This window comes from Silene latifolia, chromosome 2, assembly GCF_048544455.1.
Source record: "Silene latifolia isolate original U9 population chromosome 2, ASM4854445v1, whole genome shotgun sequence".
Taxonomy (NCBI): domain Eukaryota; kingdom Viridiplantae; phylum Streptophyta; class Magnoliopsida; order Caryophyllales; family Caryophyllaceae; genus Silene; species Silene latifolia.
In genome coordinates, this window is record NC_133527.1 from 81,754,236 (window position 1) to 81,776,758 (window position 22,523).

The following is a 22,523-nucleotide window of genomic DNA, read 5'->3' on the forward strand; positions in this document are numbered from 1 at the left end:
TTGAGCAGGTAGTGTACTACCTAAGAGGTGAAGCCGCCGTGTGATGGCAAAATGTCAAGGAAGATGCTAGATCTTACTACCAGGCCGAGGGTCTGGGAGCTATCCCATGGTCAAGGTTGAAGAGCGCTATGAGAGAGCAGTTTGTGCCGGAGCATATCCGACACAAGATGAGATCTAAGTTTGATTCCTTCACCATGTCAGAGGAGATGACAGTCAGTGAGTACTATCATCGGTTCCTAAAGCTATCTCGCTATGTTGAGGATATGCAGTTGGGACAAAGGGGTTTGGCTCTCCGTTTTGAGAGGGGTCTATCTGCCAAGATCGTGAGCCATCTTCCAGCTGGGGTTGCCACTGACCTTAAGGAAGTTTACCTGAGAGCGGGCCAAGTTGAGAGAATGGTGGATCTCTCAAGAGAGATCAATGAGAGGACTGCTGCTAAAAAGAGGAAGGCTGACAGTGGAAGCAACAGTCAGTCGGGCAACAAGAAGGGCAACTTCAACCATGCAAAAGCTTTTTCTGGTGGAGCTGGTTTCTCAGGGGGATCTCGTGCCTGGGAAATACCGGAGGTCGGAGTGTGAGTGACAGCTCCAACCTTACATGCTTCAACTATGGTGGTGTAGGCCACAGAAGGCGGGAATGCACAAGTTACAGGCCCGACACTGGTTTCGGAGCTCATCAGGGGAATTTATTTCAGGGGCCGACTCAGAGCTTTGCTAGCAATCGACCGGGGGGATCATTGGGCAACATAAGTGGACAGAGCAACAAGGGTAGTTATAACCGCAGTGGCGGTGGATCATATCAGCGTCAGAACAACAACACCACCCAGGATTCGGCAGCCAAGCCGAGCACCTCCAATGCTTCGGTTCAAGGGGAAGGACGGAAAAATAGTGGGAAGCTCTTCATGATGGACAAGCAGGAAGCGCAGACTGATGTACATGTAGTCACCGGTAGCTTTCTTGTTCATAATGTACCGTCTTTTGTTTTGTTTGATTCGGGGGCAACAAATTCTTTTGTGTCTAGGAGTCATGCCTTGTCTATGGGTTTAGGGAAGTTTGAGTGATCGGAGCCATTTCGTGTTCACAATTAAGCATATGTGGTCGTTGGTCAATGGTCGATACAAAACACAATTTATACTTCACAAACAACTCTACAATTAGTAAAGAGGCAAGTAAAGGTCGGATCCCAAGGGACGGGTATTGAAATGAAGATTCTATTGTAACTAGTGGTGTCTAGGGGTGTCACAAATTGGGTTGATGTAGAAGGTTACTAAACTAAGATAGCAATGAAAATAAACTAACAAGGTAAATAAAATAAGGGGTGTAAACAATTGATTAAAAACACTAGGGTGTCATGGGTTCATAGGGGAATCATGGGATATGATCATACAAACATGTTCTCAAATTATAAGCAAGCAATTATTGTTGTGATGGATTGAGTTGGGTTATATCTTACAATCCTAGGAAAGTTTGGGTCCCGGAGCCGAATCTCTTGGATTGTACAACACCTACAAGTCGACTTAATCTTCCCTACTTAACACATGCATGGTCTAACAAGACTCGAGTTGGGTTATGTCTTACAAGTCAAGTTGAAAGGATAGAAGATGATAGTAAATGCAAGGATTCATAGGCTTAGCATTTCATCAAATATAACATGTGCATGTATTAAGATCAAAACAAGCAAGCAAATAAGATATGAAAGCATATTAATTTAAGCATGAATCATTCCCCATGTTGGTTTCCCTAATCACCCATTAAACCCTAGCTAAGAGACTACTCACTCATTATCATATTGATCATGCTAGAAAGGTTGTCAATCATACTAACATAATGAAACATGATGAATAAATGAAAGTAATTAGCAATAATTAAAAAGGGATTAAGAGATTATACCTACTAATGATTCCAATAATAAAGCAAGAATAATAGAAGTACTTGAATCCTAGATTGAGAGGTTGTCAATCTCCCAATAATAACCCAAATAATCTTCAATTACCCAAAATAAAGTAAGAACAAGAGAGAGATTAAAGAACTAAAACTTGGATTAAAACTTGATTAATATTTGAATACAATATTGAAGAGAGATTTGATTGATATTAACTACACTAATTATTGATAAGAAGAACATGCTCCTCTAATTACACTAATGGGGTATTTATAGTGAAAATTAGGGAGGATGCATTAGGGTTAACTAAGGGCTAAACTAGTAATTACACTTTTTAAGTTGAGCAAGGAGCCTCCGGGATTATCCGAGAGAAGGGCTTCTCTTATCGATGCTTGAGGAATGAAAACGTGTTGTGCTGCGATCCGTGCGGATGGGAGTCGGGACGGCCGGATCTGGGCTGAGGAATCCGAGCGGATTCTTGGGGAAGACGCTCGGATTGGCGAGGGGGAATCCGAGCGGATTCCTTTGCGGGACGCTCGGATTGGGACGGGCGGACGGATTCTCTACAATCCGTTCGGATTGTAGTTCAGCAACTTTCCTTCTTCTTTTTCTTCCCTTTTCTTCATGAATTCCTTGAGGATTTCCTTGGGGACTCAAGGATCCTTTTCTCAACAATGCTCTTCTACTATGCTATGTACAAAGGCCTTCTAGTCTTGTCTCTCCTTGATGCTTGGTCATTGAATATGATCAATTTAGCCTTGTTTTGCCATGAAAATGCAAGATTCTTACTCCTTTCCTACCAAGGGATCAAAATCTCAAAGAATATGCAAAACAAAGAACTAAAGATAAGAAATGACCCAAATAGGCACTAAAAAGCATGAAAACAATGGTAATTCGGGGGCTAAATATGCGCCAATTATGGTCACATCAAATATCCCCAAACCGAACCTTTGCTCGTCCCGAGCAAAGAGGTGACAAAGACTAGGACCAATACTAACCTAACCTAATAATAATAGCCGATATGAGACAATTAGCGGGTCTCACTCCGCCCCTTCAACTCACAACAAGACAACCATGAGGTAGGATGCCTTCTTGCAAGGCAAGGTGGGTCTTGCCAAAATGGCGACACATCCAAACATTAAGCACACAAAAACACATAATGGATGCATCTACAAAAAGAATAGCCACTTTTCTCATCTAAGTGGCGGAAATTATCTACAAGGGAAGCAATTCAAGGGTACACAATCCTTCATAGATGCAATTTGTTCAAACTACTAAGCCTAGAAGGATACCAATAAATCACCTCCAAGTTGTGTCAAGCTAGGGTACCTTTGTCCTCAATCGTTAAATGCTTTTGTCAAGAGTAGACTCCCTATGGTGTTAGAAACACTGGAGGATCGCGGAATTCCCCCTCTTGCCTAGACAAGAAGAAGGGTCGTCCCCTCTCTACCATGCACAAAAATGGATACGGTGGATAAAGGGATCGATAGATATTTGAGTTTCACTTTGGGAGTTTGCTTTCATTTTTGTTTTCCCCCCAAATTTCTTTGGCATTTGACTTTTTGAGAACACTTTCTTTGCCATTCTTTTTAATTTTTGGCATTTCAATACTTGACAACTTTTTGCATTTCTTTTGAACATTTTCAAAGTCACCCCAATTAGTAACGAGGGTGCCTTGTATTTGAAGCTTTGGGAGTTCTATTTTTGCTCCTCTTTTCTTTTGATGCATTTTTGCAAACTTTCTTTCACTTTTCATTTCTTTGAACTCAAATTGATTTCTTTTTGTGCCCATTCCCTTTGATGACAAAAATATGGTAGAATATGGATGAATGATGGAAGTATGCATGGTTTCAAGGGTCACCTTGGAATAAACGGTAGCCAAGGAGTTATCACACCACAAGGTACTCTTGACTAGGCCTTAAACCATGGGTCAAAGGATACTAGCATGACACATCCTAGGGTGTTTTACAAGTATTCTAACAAGCAAAGTCTTAAGAATAAAAAGCATCTACTAGGGCCTATATACACTTGTCAAGCTTACCAAGTAGACGGTTTCGCAAAATTTTTCTAACATGCAACTACATGCCATGATGCAACTAACATATAAACATCCTAATGCATATGATTCTACCAACTAATATGCCAAATAATTCTAAATGCAATCCTAAGTTCACATTGTTTTTACCGCATCAATCAAAATAAAGCCACATAGTCATTAACATAAAGAGGAAAAAGGAGATTGGAAAGATCATACCATGCGGTCTTCAATATCCTCATGTCTCGGATGTGGCGTAGTCAATCAAAGTGAACAAGGATGAACAAACACAATATATACAAGACAATATATACAAAGGAAATGAACTTGTTTTTGGTTTTTCAATTTTTCAAATTTTTATGATTTTTGAAATTTTTCAATTTTTATGGTTTTTGAATAAAAGTTAAGTGTTAGAATTCCCATCCCCACACTAATATGGGCATTGTCCTCAATGGCCAAAATGATGGAAATTATGCAAGAATGATGCATGATTTCTATACTAAATGCAATTCTACACTAAGTTATACTACATGATGCATGGTTTTTGTTATGACGGAGAGGATAATTTAAATTACCTCCCGTTGTGTATGCATTAACTTCCCCAAACCAAGTAAGACACTATTGCTAATGTCAAAGCATGGGGGAGTTCATGCACACACTATGCTATGCATGAAACTAGATTGTCATTTTGGATTTTACAAAAGTGGGAACAATAAAGAACACCTCAAAGGAACCGAGGTGTGAGTCCTTTGATGTTGCTAGGACTAAACCAACAATGATCAAAATGAAATAAAATACAAAGAGAATTAGACAAACCGTGGGAGAGTAGGAATTTCCAAGGCTAGTCTTCCATCATGCTACTATCACCATCACTTCCCTCATGAGAAGTGGTCACATTGCCACTTTCCTTGGCACTTTCTTCTTTGCTTTCTTCACCATCATCTTCCTCATCATTATCTTCACCATCTCTTTCTTCATCTCCACTTGCTTCTTCCTCAATATTATCATCAATCTCCTCATCATTTCCAACAACCTCATTGTCTTCCACCACTTCCCTAGATGCACCCGGAAACAAGGCTTCTTTATCCGCCCAACTAGGCAAAGGACAAGATGGATCGAGGAGTCCTTGCCTAGCTAGATGTAGGAGGGGAGGATATTGAGCCAAATATGCATTCTTCCGATCTTCATAAGCTTGCTTGTGCATGGCTTGCATAAGAAGAGTGACATAATCTTTTCCAATTTCAACTCCTTGCGGTTTGAACTCTTCATACACAAAGGGGTAAGGCGGTATAATAATGGAAGAGGAGGGAGTTTCATGATCACCCTTTTGTTGTTGAATGATGTACTCGGCTTCCTTGGATAGGGGAAGTAAATAGTTGGTCCGGTGGACACTAAGACGGCAAATCTTTGCGGGTAAAGTGAATGATCGAGCCTCACTTGTAAGCCACCCATACTTGGTATCAAGGGGATTGTGAGCAACCCACTTAAACTTGTTAATCAAGATGGACATATCAATAAGATGGCCACCATCCTTAGCCGTGTACTTGCTATCTTTATTGAAATTAGGATCAAAGTGCTTGGCTAGGACCGTGACAAGGCCGTCATTAACAATTACGGTTTGACCCTTCTTCCCAATATCTACATGGAGCCATCTATCAACCAATAGCCTCAAAGAATTGTAAGGCTTGGTGTGAATTCTTCCAATATTCAAAGTTGATTCAAGGAGAATAAAATCGAGTCCCGTGAAATGATTGGTGTCTTTCCTAGCAATTATGGTATTTCCCACAACTTTGTGCCATATTCTTATGCCCGGATGATGGACCAAAAGAGCACGACAAGCTTTAAAATCTTCAAATTTCTTCCCGGAGATTGCCTCCCAAAGAGGCTCGGGATCATACTTCCCATATTGCTTATAAAATTTATGTTCATCGCTAAGACCCAAAATTGCACCCAATTCCGGAAAGGTAATGCGTCTACTAGTGTTAGCTAGACGAAACTCAATATTTTCCCTATTCTCAACTTTTGTCACTTTTAAAGAACTTAAGAATTCCAAGACAAGGGAGGGGTATGTTACTTCCTTCATTTCAAACAATTTCTTTAAACCCATGGCATTGAAAAAGACTCTTGTTTGTTCAAGAACACCCAACTTCTCTAAAGCATCTTGGCATATGAATTTGGTGGATTGAATTTGTTTCATAGCAAACTTGACAAATGTATTTCTATGGGAATCAGAAATGAATGTTACCTCCGGATAATGCAAGAGTTGATTAATTACCGGAGTAGAGGGTGATGCTTCCATAGGAATTTGTTGTTGTTGTTGCACTTCCAAGCTTGGTGTTGATACCACCATTGCCAAAGCTTTCTTCATTTGTAGAGCTTTTTGCCTTTGAGAGAGAGTTGTAGCCTTTGGTGCCTTTGCTGCCTTTGCTTTTGCTTTTGTTGCTCCCTTTGTTCTTGCCATTTGATGAGCTAACCAAGAAAAAGATCAAAAATCTTCAATTTGTAGAATGCCCAAATCGATTTTGAAGGTGAAAGGCTTTGCCTTTATGAGAACAAAAATCAATTCAAAGGTGAAGATTTTGTTCTTGGTTTTGATTGTTAATGAAGATGGAGTGATTGATTTGTTGTTTGAAAGATGGTTTGATTTGATTTTGGTGAGTTTTGTTGAGGGTTTTTGTTTTTGAGATGGAGAGGATGAGGGTTTTGATGTTATGGGTAGTGTTTATGAGTGAATGAATGAATGAAGGTGGGGTGGGTATTTAAAGAACTCGACAATTTTAGGACGCAGGGGCAATCCGTGCGGATTAGGCGCAATCCGCTCGGATTCTTCAGCTTCAAAAATTTCAAAATCCCGCCTAAAGACGGGCGGATTAAGGGAATCCGCTCGGATTCTTTTTGAGAGACGGGCGGATTTCGTGCAGGACGGACGGATTCTTGTCCAGAGATTTTTCTTTGTTTTTCTTCAGCTGCAAGACGGACGGATTGTTCAAAAGACGGACGGATTCTGTGAGACGGGCGTCTTTCCGTAAATCCGCTCGGATTCTTTGACAGATCAAGAAATTTGCGATTTTAGCTCAAGACCAAGACGGGCGTCTTCTCTCAGACGCTCGGATCTTCTTCAGACGGGCAGATTCTCAGGAATCCGCTCGGATTGGTCCTTGTGTACACGGATTCAGTTCCATCCGTGCACAAACGCATTCCCTTATCATTCTTTCATTCTTTCTTCATTTCTTGTGTTCTTCATTGCGGGGGCATTACTAAGGCATGAATAGCCTAGGCAATTGCCATCCCCACACTAAGGTAAAGCACTACACATCAATTAAAATCATTAGTCCCTCCCTCACTTTTCTCTTTTCATGACAATTATTTTGATCAAAGTAAATAAAATCCAAAAATGACAAAAAATGCAATATAAAAATTGAAAAGTAAGTTAGGGAGTTATAAATATTTACAAGTGGTGGTTTAGGGAGGACTCCACCAAACTCTCATTCTTGATGAGATGTCAAGGGGGCATGTTCAAGATGTTGTTGATGTTGCTCAACACCTTGAAGAAGTAGTCAAAAGCTTGTTCATTGTTATGGTAGAGGTCCTCAATAGACCGTGGCCCTTGTTGTTGATCATGATCGATGGCATGCCCAATGTAGGGATTAAAGATCCCTTCAAATTCGTCGTCCCAAAGACCACAAACTTCATTGAGTTGATCATTGAAAATCTCTTGCTTAGATGGAGACAACTCTCCCAATTTCTTTTCTTGGCCAATGAGGCCATCATCTTCTTCCTTGGTTGATTTTGATGAGCTTTGCAAGCTCTCCTTGTCAAAATTCACTTGCTCTTTGTATGGAGCATCTTCAACTTTCTTCCTCCATTGGAGTTCCGATTTCTTCTTTTCATCTTTTCGGCTATAATGATCAATCATGAAACATGGCTCATGCAAACGAGGAGCTCTCATGGTCTTGTCAAGATTAAAAGTTATGCTTTCATCTCCCACTTCTAGAGTGAGCTCTCCATGTTTCACATCAATCACCGCACCCGCGGTGTGTAGGAAAGGTCTTCCTAAGATGATTGGAATGTTGGAATCTTCCTCCATATCAACTATGACAAAGTCCACCGGGATGAAAAACTTCCCAATTCGCACGGGGACATCTTCCCATATCCCTAGCGGTGTCTTCGTCGATCTATCGGCCATTTGAAGAGTGATATTGGTGCATTTAAGCTCTCCCATTCCCAACCTTTTACTTACCGAGTACGGCTTGACACTCACACTAGCCCCTAGATCACATAAGGCTTTGTTGATCGTTGTGTCGCCAATGGTACACGGTATTGAGAAGCTTCCCGGATCCTTTAGTTTTGGAGGTGAACTCCTATGAAGTATGGCACTACTCACCTTGGTAAAGGCGATAGTCTCAAGTTTCCGGATTGACTTCTTCTTTGCGAGGATATCTTTCATGTACTTTGCATAGGCCGGAACGTGGTTGATTAATTCCGTGAAAGGAATTGAGACTTCTAAGTTCTTCACAATCTCCATGAACTTCCCAAGTTGATCATCAAATTTAGGCTTGGCTTGACGACTTGGAAAAGGAAGTCTAATCACAATGGGCTCCTTTTCTTTGGCTTTGTCTTCATTTTTCTTTGAGCTTTCTTCTTTTGATGATTCCCCTTCTTGCACCACAACTTCATTCTCACTAGCTCTCACAACTTCATCCTCAACTTGCTTCTTCGGTGCTTCATACCTTGTACCACTTCTCAAGTGAATGGCACTAACCGTTTCATGTCTCGGGGGATTACTTTGTGGTGGTAATTGCCCCTTTTGTCTTTGTGAGCTTGAAGATGCTAGTTGAGTTAATTGTGTTTCCAACATCTTGGTGTGAGCTAGAATGTTGTTGATGGTGGTGTCTTTTGCTTGGCTATCTTTTTGCATTTGGGTGAAAAATTCTTGTTGATTCTTTTGCATTTGGAGGACCGCTTTTTGGACATCAAAACCTTGGTCATTGTGGTGATTGTATGGGTTTTGATTTTGGTAACCTTGGTTTTGATTGAAAAAGGGTCTTTGATTTTGATTTCTCATGGGTGGTGGAGTGTATGTTGTTTGAGGGTTTTGGACATTTTGGCTTTTGTATGAGAGATTTGGATGGAACTTGGTGTTTTCATTGTAAAAATTTGAATAAGGGGTACCACTTTTGTAAGCTTGGAAAGCATTAACTTGTTCGGTTGTTCCCCTACACTCACTTGAGTCATGACCCAAGGTTCCACAATTCTCACATATCCCGCTTGGGATTGATGAGGATGCCGTCAAGGCATTAACATGATGCTTTGATGATTTTGAGTTTTCCTCAAGTCTAGCCATAGCTTGTTCAAACTTCAAGTTGATTGTGTCAATGTGAGCACTAAGTTGAGCACCCAATTGAGTAACGGTGTCCACTTCATACTTTCCTCCTCTAGTAGCCTTGCGAGGCCTACTATATTGCGAATTATGGACCGCCATTTCCTCAATCTTGTTCCATGTTTGATTGTCATCAACTTCGGTGAACATTCCATTTGATCCCATATTGAGAATGTTCCTTGAATCTTCATATAAACCATTCCAAAATTGTTGCACCAAAAACCATTCGCTAAGTCCATGGTGAGGACATGAGCGACAAATACCTTTGAACCGCTCCCAAGCTTCATACAAAGACTCTTCATCCCTTTGCTTAAAACCCGTAATTTGAGCTCTTAGCATATTAGTCTTTTCCGGTGGGTAGAAATTTTTGTAGAAAGCTAGAGCTAGCTTCTTCCAAGAATCTATTCCAAGGGTGGCCTTATCAAGGCCCTTCAACCATTGCTTTGCGGTGCCGATTAACGAAAAAGGAAATAAGACCCATCTTATTTGGTCTTGAGTCACGCCCGTTTGAGAGATAGCTTCACAATAATCGCAAAAGGTTTCCATATGAGAATGAGGGTCCTCACTAGGCATTCCCCCGAATTGGCTCCTCTCAACTAGTTGAATGAAGGCGGACTTGGCAATAAAGTTTCCGGTAAGATGTTGTGGGGTAGGAGTACCATTTGGTAGATCCTCCTCGGTGGGTATAGAGTGTGACGAGAATTTAGGCATTGTAGGTGGATTTTGTGTGGTATTGTTTAATGGGTTCTCTTCTCCTTCTATTGCGAAAGGATTGACAAACTCACTAGTGGGTTGAACAACTTCACCAACACCTCCCAAATTCCTCCTAACAAGTCTCCTATTATTCGTCAAGGTTCTCTCGATTTCACGGTCAAAAGGTAACAAATCTCTTTGTAACCTTCTAGACATGCAAAATATCAAACAACTCGAAAACAATTAGAACAAACCTTGAGGAGTTTTACTTCCCCAAGGTGAAAAAGACACAACTAAAAACAATAAAAGAAATCTTAAATCAATTAAACACCGTCCCCGGCAACGGCGCCATTTTTGATCGGAGCCATTTCGTGTTCACAATTAAGCATATGTGGTCGTTGGTCAATGGTCGATACAAAACACAATTTATACTTCACAAACAACTCTACAATTATTAAAGAGGCAAGTAAAGGTCGGATCCCAAGGGACGGGTATTGAAATGAAGATTCTATTGTAACTAGTGGTGTCTAGGGGTGTCACAAATTGGGTTGATGTAGAAGGTTACTAAACTAAGATAGCAATGAAAATAAACTAACAAGGTAAATAAAATAAGGGGTGTAAACAATTGATTAAAAACACTAGGGTGTCATGGGTTCATAGGGGAATCATGGGATATGATCATACAAACATGTTCTCAAATTATAAGCAAGCAATTATTGTTGTGATGGATTGAGTTGGGTTATATCTTACAATCCTAGGAAAGTTTGGGTCCTGGAGCCGAATCTCTTGGATTGTACAACACCTACAAGTCGACTTAATCTTCCCTACTTAACACATGCATGGTCTAACAAGACTCGAGTTGGGTTATGTCTTACAAGTCAAGTTGAAAGGATAGAAGATGATAGTAAATGCAAGGATTCATAGGCTTAGCATTTCATCAAATATAACATGTGCATGTATTAAGATCAAAACAAGCAAGCAAATAAGATATGAAAGCATATTAATTTAAGCATGAATCATTCCCCATGTTGGTTTCCCCTAATCACCCATTAAACCCTAGCTAAGAGACTACTCACTCATTATCATATTGATCATGCTAGAAAGGTTGTCAATCATACTAACATAATGAAACGTGATGAATAAATGAAAGTAATTAGCAATAATTAAAAAGGGATTAAGAGATTATACCTACTAATGATTCCAATAATAAAGCAAGAATAATAGAAGTACTTGAATCCTAGATTGAGAGGTTGTCAATCTCCCAATAATAACCCAAATAATCTTCAATTACCCAAAATAAAGTAAGAACAAGAGAGAGATTAAAGAACTAAAACTTGGATTAAAACTTGATTAATATTTGAATACAATATTGAAGAGAGATTTGATTGATATTAACTACACTAATTATTGATAAGAAGAACATGCTCCTCTAATTAGACTAATGGGGTATTTATAGTGAAAATTATGGAGGATGCATTAGGGTTAACTAAGGGCTAAACTAGTAATTACACTTTTTAAGTTGAGCAAGGAGCCTCCGGGATTATCCGAGAGAAGGGCTTCTCTTATCGATGCTTGAGGAATGAAAACGTGCTGTGCTGCGATCCGTGCGGATGGGAGTCGGGACGGCCGGATCTGGGCTGAGGAATCCGAGCGGATTCTTGGGGAAGACGCTCGGATTGGCGAGGGGGAATCCGAGCGAATTCCTTTGCGGGACGCTCGGATTGGGACGGGCGGACGGATTCTCTACAATCCGTTCGGATTGTAGTTCAGCAACTTTCCTTCTTCTTTTTCTTCCCTTTTCTTCATGAATTCCTTGAGGATTTCCTTGGGGACTCAAGGATCCTTTTTTCAACAATGCTCTTCTACTATGCTATGTACAAAGGCCTTCTAGTCTTGTCTCTCCTTGATGCTTGGTCATTGAATATGATCAATTTAGCCTTGTTTTGCCATGAAAATGCAAGATTCTTACTCCTTTCCTACCAAGGGATCAAAATCTCAAAGAATATGCAAAACAAAGAACTAAAGATAAGAAATGACCCAAATACGCACTAAAAAGCATGAAAACAATGGTAATTCGGGGGCTAAATATGCGCCAATTATGGTCACATCATTGAGGTTGTAAAGGATAACGTGTTCATACCTTCTGGGGAGTCTGTGTCGTGTCTCAAGTTGTATAAGGGAGTGTCCATGGTAGTTGGAGGGGTAGATTTACCGGTAGACCTGTTAGAGTTTCTTATGGATAGGTTTGAGGTGATTGTCGGGATGGATTGGCTGGGTAAGTATGATGCCAAGATAGATTGTCGACAAAAGAAAGTGTCTTCGAGGGGTCCAAAGGGTGTTAGGGTGTCCTATAGAGGGTTTGTGGTAAAACCTAAGTGTAAGTTCATAGTTGTGATGACTTTAAAGTCATATCTGAGGAAGAAGTGCCCTTTGATTCTCTGTCATATGAGAGATCGCCGAGTAAAGCCACAGACAGTTGCTGAGATACCTGTGGTGGGAGAGTTTGACGATGTCTTTCCTGAGGAGATACCGAGTTTGCCGCCAAAGACGGATGTTGACTTTATTGTGGAGCTTAAACCAGGAATAGGTCCGATATCCAAAGTATATAACCGTATGGCACCTAAAGAGTTAGCTGAGTTGAAGAAACAGTTACATGAGTTGTTAGACAAGGGTTATATCCAGCCAAGTGTGTCACCGTGGGGAGCCCCAGTTCTGTTTGTGAAGAAGAAAGATGGGAGCATGAGGCTATGCATCGATTATCGAGAGTTAAACCGTGTCATAGTGAAGAACAAGTATCCTTTGCCTAGGATTGATGACTTGTTTGATCAGCTAAGTCGAGCGGGTGTGTTTTCCAAGATTGACCTGAGGTCACGCTATCATCAACTGAGGATAGAAGATGAGGATATTCCAAAGACAGCGTTCCGATCTCGATATGGTCATTATGTGTATGTGGTGATGCCTTTTGGGTTGACCAATTCACCAGCAGCTTTCATGGATTTGATGAACCGGATCTTTACACCGTTCTTGGACAGGTTTGTGGTTGTTTTCATCGATGACATCTTAGTCTATTCCAAGACTAAGGAAGAACATGAGGAGCACTTGAGGATGGCTTTACAGACTTTGAGAGAAAATCAACTCTATGGCAAGCTATCTAAGTGTGAGTTCGGGTTGGAGGAGGTGGCTTTTCTGGGTTATGTGATATCTAAGAAGGGGGTGTCTGTGGATCCTAGCAAGATTGAGGCCGTGACCAAGTGGGAATCACCGAAGAATGTTGCCGAGATCCGGAGTTTCTTAGGCCTTGCTGGCTATTACAGGAGATTTGTAAAAGATTTATCTACCATAGCGCGGCCTATGACAGCCTTGATGAGGAAAGAGACAAGATTTGTTTGGGATGAGAGTTATGAGACGGCGTTTCAGACCTTAAAGGAACGCTTGACCACAGCTCCTATTCCAGCTTTGCTAGAGGGATGTGAAAACTTTGAGGTATATACCGATGCTTCAAAGAATGGTATTGGTTGTGTTTTGATGCAGGCAGGGAAGGTTATAGCTTATGCTTCGAGGCAGCTAAAGCCATATGAGGAGAATTACCCTACTCATGATCTGGAGCTAGGTGCAGTTGTTTTCGCTCTTAAGATTTGGAGGCGCTACCTTTATGGAGCAACATTTAAGGTGTTTTCTGATCATAAGAGCCTATAGTATATCTACACTCAGAAGGAACTGAACATGCGACACAGATGGTGGATGCAGCTAATCGGAGATTATGATATGGAGATCATCTATCACGAGGGTAAGGCTAACGTTGTTGCAGATGCTTTAAGTAGGAAGAGCGTTCCTTGCTTAAACTGAGGGATGAGATGTCTAGGATGGGGATCTTTATGATGAGGAAGGGGGATACCATCAGGGATTTGACGATCGAGCCAGACATATATGAGAACATCAATAGTAAGAAAGAGCTTGATCCTAAGATTCAAGAATGGAAGTAAAGAGCGGAGAGTGGAACAGTTTCCAGGTTTTCTATCCATACAGATGGGAGTGTTCGTTTTGATGGGAGATGGTGTTGTTGGAATATGTGTCCTCCGACAATAATGCGATCACAACTGTTGATCATGATGATCACATGTTTAAATCTCATTTTAAGAATACATGTGGGAAGTAATATTTTACAGTCAACTGGTCCACACATATCGGTAGTGATTGGCTGACTAGAGTTTGACATTACTGTCGTGCGACGGTGGTGATCAGTTGATCCTCTTAGGTCATACCTAAAGGGTAACACCCTTAATTGATTATTTAATTGATCGTATTACGATATGGGTTAATTAAATTACTTAAAATTGACGGACGATTTTGGAAGTAATGTTTACGTATCTCATTGTAATTTGATTAAATAAGATACGGTCTAAGTAATCGAATTGTTTTATTGCTTCGATGAAATTATTGTTTACGAAAACAATTGAAACTGAATGAATAATTTATTATAAATACAAGACGTTGTGATTTATATTTGATAAACCGTTTTGGTACAAGTAATTATGAATTACTAAGTCGATTTTGTACATGACGTATTTTTATTAATACGTTGATTTTTAATATGTTAAAAATACATGACAAATTCACATGTCTATTTACATGTGACAATTGACAAATGACAAAACATAAAATGGACCATTCATTTTATGTAAGTGTCGAAAAAATGGAGGGAATACAATGTTTAAATTGTGTTAAATTATTAAGTGGAGAGCATAATGATTATAACTAGTTTGTAGTCATGCAAACCTAGTTTTTATTGAGAAGAATTACTTGCCCATGCATTGGCTCACTTCTCCTCTCCTCTCCTCTCTCCCCACCGGTTTTCAAAGGATAATATAGAGATTTTTTCTCTCTAATTTTATTCATTCATACTTCACATATTATTTCTAGTGTAAGAAATACAAAACTCTCTATATCTTAAGAAAAACTAGAGAAATAAAAACTCAAAAAATCATCGCCTCTTGGCCGAAATTACAAGAGATAAAAATAATATTTTGGGTCAATTTTAGTAAGATTTATATTGTTCTAGTTCAAATAATATTTATCTTTTAAGAGGTTATCTTGGGTATTCATCTTTGGGAGGGATTCTATCTTTGGATCCTTGTTCTTCCATTTGTAAGGAAAGCTCCAGAACAAGTGAGTAGGAGAACTCATTTGTGCCCAAAAATCCGAAACCTTCATAGTAAAAATGACGATTTCTTCCCTTTTTCTAATTATGTTTGCATGCATAAGATCACATTTTATTTTATGACTAAATAGATTATCACGAATATGAATATGTCGAAATATGAGATTAATAATTTCTAACAAGCGGTATCATGAGCCTTAGGTTGTTTGCATGCAAATCGGTTATTGTATTTCCGAGTTATACGATTAACAAATAAAACTTATAAATTTGTGTTTATTATGATATATCACGAAATTTATTATGCATGTTAAAGTTTCTGATCCTAAAATGTTTTTAGTATATTTTTGTTTATTTATGGATTTTATTGTTCATTTTTATTAATAATGGCATTAAAATGTGATTTTTATGATTAAAATGTCATTTTTGGACTAAAAATAGCTAAACTTTGATTTTTCCAGTGGTTTTTGGATATGTTTTCACATATATTATATACTAATGGCCTGTAAATTTCATAATAATATGAGTTGTTATGCTCGAAATATGGATTTTTCAAGTTAAAATCCTATTTAAATTGATAAATAGGTTAATATGAGATACATTTCGAATCTGGTCATAGAAATTTAGTATGTTGTCACATGCAATTTTACAAGATGTGTGTAAAATAGTTGGCTATAATGAAGTCTTAATGCATGATTTATGAATTTTTGATGAAAAATCACATAAATAGTGACTTTAATTACTAAAAATTGCTAAAACATACTTCATGACTAAGGAAAAACGTCACATGTTGCATTTTATCACATATTTCAGATCTAAAAGTGAAAATTTAATAAAAATAATTTTTCTCATATTTTTATGGTTATAATTGATAAATCCGATAAACCGCAACATTGTTTTTCTCGATAAATTTTCAAAATTTTTAACCTATGTTTTGAGCATTATGAGTGTCATGGTATTTTTCAAGAATGTTCATGAGTTTAAATTTCAAGTTTTGAATTTATTTGAAATTTTTAATGATTTATTTGAAGTTTATGATATAATATTGTATTTTTGAGTCCATTTATGAACAATTTTAAGAAATATAAGTTAATTATTGTCATGTTAGTGGAGACTAATTTTGAGTCATAAGTTGGTTAGGGTAATTAACTTGTACATAAATATGAATTTATGTAATTTTTGTGATTGTAAAAGGTTAAATCGCGCAAATCCGTAAAAACCGATTAATATACGATATTGGCTCCTTAAAGACGATTTAGCATAAAATTGGGCATGTTCATACATATTGTAATGCTGCATTTTATTTATGTTTGTCATAATTTTATTTTTATGTAATTTTGAATTATGTAATTTTACTTAGTATGGCCTTAGTTTTAATTGATATTACCCGAAATGTATGGGAATATCGATTCGGTTATAATTTATTGTGATATCGTATCACCGTTTTGTAATTTAATAGATTTATTTTATTTACAAATGTATAATAGGAAATTATGTAATTCATTTATAGTTTTATTTATTACTTTGTAATTTCCCGGAGTTTCCATGAAGACGGTGTTACCTCGAGATGCGTGCCAAGACCGAAGTTCAAGGGACCAAAGGAGTTAGTTTCCGAATTTGTAATAGTTTATTAGATTTACTATTTTAGAAAGGCCATATTAGGATTTTAATTTTATGATTTGCATTTTATTTATATGTTGCATGCATAGCTAAATGGCCATAACTAAAACATGCATTGTCATTTTTATCGAGTTTATCGACCGTGTCAATTACAATTATCGTAGTTCACTTAAAACGTGATAGATAATAAATTGACATGACCTCTCGCAAAAACAAACAATTGAGATTTAGCCTTACCAAAAAGTAGAAACCATGAAAACCTATTTCGTGAGGGAGTGCACTCGGCCACACCGGAGTACAAACCTTGTTACGTAGGGAAAGTGGGTGATAAATGTCTATCCACCAAGTTTATGTTAATAAAGGGTATTTTGGCACACCGTGCCCTAAGTTAATATAAAATTGGATCATGGACACATTTATTCGAAATTTGGGTTGAACTCAACGAAAGTATTCACGACGATTTACGGATGTGTTTCGGGCTAGAGATAAATATTAATATAATTTTATCGACCAAGAGTTCTAAAAGTAGAGTCGATTAAAAGGTTAATCCACCAAGTTATGTTAATAAAGGGTATTTCGGCACACCGTGCCCTAAGTTGATATGAATTTGGGTCTTGGAATCATTTATCAAGTTGGGTAGAGGTCACTAGATAAATGCAATAAAACTTGTTTAAATTAAATTTACAAGTATTATTATTATTGTGAAAACGACAAATGTTTTATTCCTTCTATTTTGTTTTGTAGACAACTTTAATTTCTCATAACAAATAGCCGCATCAAACACCAACGCCACACCTCTCACTAATGCTTCAAGGCTCCGATCCTTCATGGATCGTTGTAAACTTGAAAAGAATGGATCAAAATTTCTCCAATTGGGATGCCCTACTCAAATTAGCCGCCCAAGGTGACGACAAGCTTCGTTACCTCACCGAGGCCTCTCCACCCGAACCTAATGCTAGGTCGAGTGCCACCACTAGGGAAGCATATGAGGCTTACCACAAAGAATCCGCCGCAATGAAAAATGTGTTGATTTTTGCGATGGAGGCGGATCTCCAAAGGAGAGCCTTTAAAATGGGCACCACTAATGAAATCTATTCCAAACTTTTAACAATTTTTTCACAAACTCCGAGGATCGTCCAATATGAGGCGGCCTCGACATTCTTTGATCTCGATTTCAAGGAGGGCCAAAAGGTTAGCCCTCACGTGCTCAAATTGTTGGAGCTAGTCGAGACTTTGAAGATTCAATAAGTTGAAATCCCCAAAGAGCTCATTGTAGATAGGATTCTACACTCCTTATCCAAAGTCAAAGCGTATGTTCAATTCCGGGTGAATTTTAACATGCAAGACAAGGACGTGTCTCTGGAAGAGTTACACAAGTTACTTGTGCAAGCCGAAAGAGATATGGGGTTAAATATTAACCCACCTAAGGATGTGATTAACATAAGCACCAAGAGCAAAGGGAAGTTCAAAAAGAATGGGAAAAAGGGTAAGAGGCAAGCTCCCATGTCCACCAAGGCTAAGACTTTTGAAGCTAGCACTTCCAAGACCAAGAAGGGTCCTCTTGACAAATGCCATTATTGTAATGGTGTTGGACATTGGAAAAGGAATTGTGCCAAGTATCTTGGTGACATCAAAGCTGGAAAAATCACTCCAGTAGGTAAATGACTATCCTTTCTTTTATGTTTCTAATTCAACTATGGTATTTTTATACAAAGTTGTGATAATGTATCCCCTTTTTATTGTAAATAGGGCCTCCTCCAAGCAAAGACAAGGGAAAGGAAAAACAAGCTTGAGAAATCATCAAGGAGCTAGGAGTAGCTTCCAATGAAGCTTGGCTTTTTATTATTGTCTTATTTTATTTTTGTTTCGGATTTTTAGAACTATTTTGATTCCCGTGTTCGACATGGAAATGGATTTTGAATCATTTCTAAACAATGGTTGTATTTTGGATATTGGTGGCTTGGTTTGCAACCCAAGTCACCCCTTTTATCGCATTTCTTTGTTCTAAAAATTCGTCTTTGTATGCTTGCACATAGAAACATATGATCATCCACTAAAAGTGATCCAATAGACAACTATAATGATGGGATTCATTATATGTCCACAAGCTTAAAGCTTGTGTATGATCAATTATAAAGTGATGTTGAGTTGATGAACTCTCCTAAAGGAATGTCAATCACCAAGTACACTTATCAAATCTAAAACTATTAGTCAATCTATGAGACAGTCCTCCTTATACTTCAAAATCAGTATTTGTGTTTCATAAGCTATCTTTGAATATCTAGTGTACTTATTCTAAAGATAGAGTGGGAGAAAAATGAAGACACAAAGAATACAAAGAATGTTTTGTATGCTTGAGTAAATGAGATATTCGAAAGAAATAATGATTTGTATACCTAAATAAATAGTATACACGAATAGATGAGATCTATGGTCTCGAATAGATGAGATCTACATGACAAAAGAGACCAAATGAAGTAATCAAAAGAATATGTTCTTAAGATAACTACACGAGGAGACCAAAAGAAAGTTTTGGAAGAAAATGACTAAAGAAAAGTCTTAACAAGAGATTTGGCTAGTTTATGAACAACATTTGACCAAGAGTTTCAACATTGATATTTACTTAAGAGCCTAAATGAAACATTCTTTGTTGGATCCTTGAAAATAAATGAGATTTATAACTAAAAGTTGCAAAGAATGATATGCTGATATCTTCAAGAGCTAAATTAATTGTTAACCATGCTAGTGTCATTACCTAACCTCATAATGAAAATGAAATGGTTAAAACTCCTTCCGGAAAAGGGTATTTTGAGAAGGACGCGTATTAAATGAAATTCACATTTAAATAATGACATTGCTACGCATCATTACAAAATGAATGAGTTAGAGATTAAATATCTTTTTCCATAAGTTTAAGATTGAAACCTTTTCTAAATAAGTATTCTGAAAAGATATGTTAGGAACATATTTGGTTTTATCTTAATAACTTGGCAAAGCAAAGTGTATTTCAATTCTTGGAATGTTTCGATTGAGTAGTCAATTGCGAAACATGTGAAATTGAGTCGGAGTTTGAAATTATCATGTGAAGACATGGAATTTAGTGGGAGCAATCATCTTGTAAAATTTATAACTCATTACTCATTGAGAATGACGAGCTAGTACTATCTTTCACAAAGAAGTATTTGAGTTTTCAATTCTGGATGAAAATGGACTATGATGAATCCGATCACATCATCGGATGTTGGATAAGTATTGAGATATGCACATCAAATCAACGAGAAACGTAGGTTATTCACATCGATGAAAATGGAATTACCATAAGCAGTCATGGTCATTCATTGAACCTAAGAATGGTTGATCACATGATTAAAGATTACTAATGTTTCTGCCATTAGAATAATCATGCACATGTCCAATAATGAATCATATGTTTAAAAGCATGATGGGTAATTGGCAAGCCATAGAAGAATCGTCATGAATTCTCAAGGAGAACTAATGAGCTATTCTAGTGTTTGACAGAACACTCTGTTATGTGACAAGAAGTTGCACATATTGAAGTTCAAAAGACGCGTAAGGATTTATGAAAATCCTAAGCTATTCAAGCTAAAAGGTGAAATAAGAAGTTGGAAAGATACTTAGTTATAGTAAGAAGTTACTCAAAACTAATTTTTCTAATATGCTAGGACTTATGAGAAGTGCTAGGCTAATTATCTTGACAATTGTTGCAAGACCCTACAAAACGTTTCCCTAGTGCATTGCGAGTTGGTAGAACAATTGACCAGTGCAAGTTATATCATTCACCACAATTCGTTGGTTATGTGATAAACAACAAGAAAGTTTTTTCAAGATAAAGAACCTGAACCTAGATTGAGAATCTAGATGTGTACTTGGTAAGGTTCATGCTATGAGAGATAAATGAAGATAAAGGAAAGTGCATTACAAGAAGTATGAACACATGGACACATGGTATGTTAAACTTCTATTGAAATCGACTAGTGTTTACACACTTACGATATACATCACAAGGTTGTAATATGGTATTGACTACCCGAATGTGATGTCCACATTCGTCGTTTGAGTTATTATTAACTCACCTTATACTTTGTTGCATCCAAACGGGTTGTAGAGACAATTGAACCTCGTTAAAGTGAACACGGATTAGCATTGTATTTCGCCCATAGTCACTTACATGAGGTGACGTCTCGAAGTGACTAGAGTGTGATGCGATTGATGGCAAGTTCAAGTGCCATGGAGTCATGTGTGATGACTAGTCGATTACATAAGCAGACTGTTAGGAACACTTTGTCGGGCCTTATGACCGCTTATAGAGTTCTGGCAAATTTATATAGCCTGGTCGTGGCGAGAGCTACTATAGTATTCTAATGAGTCGATTCTTTTGACTAAAGACTGTTCGCCTAAGGTGGCACAGTTTCAGATTAACTTTGATTTATGTTACTATGACCTTGGTAAATGGGGTCAAATGGGCATATTTTGGGTTATGATGGCTGTGGCTAGTCGAAGGGAATAAGTGCGATAGGAATTGTCCAGCCCTTGTCAGGGTTATAACAATTTCTCAGGGCCACTCGAGGAGTAATGAACTGGAAATGCGTGGCCACGCTCGGAAGGTATATATGGTAGATAAATCCAGTCAATCAGTTATTCTCCAGATCGAGGAAACCACTCTCGATATGATCACTTGCAAGTACGACCCGAAAGACACCTTGCATTGAGTGGGAGATAGTAATAGGACAAGAGAATTGGTGATGCACACTTGTCGAGGACAAGTGGGAGATTGTTGGAATATGTGTCCTCCGACAATAATGCGATCACAACTATTGATCATGATGATCACATGTTTAAATCTCATTTTAAGAATACATTTGGAAGTAATATTTTACAGTCAACTGGTCCACACATATCGGTAATGATTAGCTGACTAGAGTTTGTCATTACTGTCGTGCGACGGTGGTGATTAGTTGATCCCCTTAGGTCATACCTAAAGGGGAACACTCTTAATTGATTATTTAATTGATCGTATTACGATACGGGTTAATTAAATTACTTAAAATTGACGGACGATTTTGGAAGTAATGTTTACGTATCTCATTGTAATTTGATTAAATAAGATACGGTCTAAGTAATCGAATTGTTGTATTGCTTAGATGAAATTATTGTTTACGGAAATAATTGAAACTGAATGAATAATTTATTATAAATACAAGACGTTGTGATTTATAATTGATAAACCGTTTTGGTACAAGTAATTATGAATTAGTAAGTCGATTTTGTACATGACGTATTTTTATTAATACGTTGATTTTTAATATGCTAAAAATACATGACAAATACACATGTCTAGTTACATGTGACAATTGACAAATGACAAAACATAAAATGGACCATCCATTTTATGTAAGTGCCGAAAAAATGGAGGGAATACAATGTTTAAATTGTGTTAAATTATTAAGTGGAAAGCATAATGATTATAACTAGCTTGTAGCCATGCAAACCTAGTTTTTCTTGAGAAGAATTACTTGCCCATGCATTGGCTCACTTCTCCTCTCCTCTCCTCTCTCCCCACCGGTTTTAAAAGGCTTTTATAGAGAGTTTTTCTCTCTAATTTTATTCATTCATACTTCACATATTATTTCTAGTGTAAGAAATACAAAACTCTCTATATCTTAAGAAAAACTAGAGAAATAAAAACTCAAAAAATCATCCTCTCTTGGCCAATTTGTAAGGAAAGCTCAAGAACAAGT

The 22,523-nt window shown here is 37.8% G+C and overlaps 1 non-coding gene across 1 annotated transcript; it reads left to right on the forward strand.

Annotated features, from left to right (window-relative positions):
- The first annotated feature begins 9,528 nt into the window (after nt 1-9,528).
- On the forward strand, nt 9,529-9,635 carry LOC141644478 (small nucleolar RNA R71). Its single transcript, XR_012544093.1, has one exon. It is a non-coding gene; the product is annotated as a small nucleolar RNA R71 (small nucleolar RNA).
- The last annotated feature ends 12,888 nt before the right edge of the window (nt 9,636-22,523 follow it).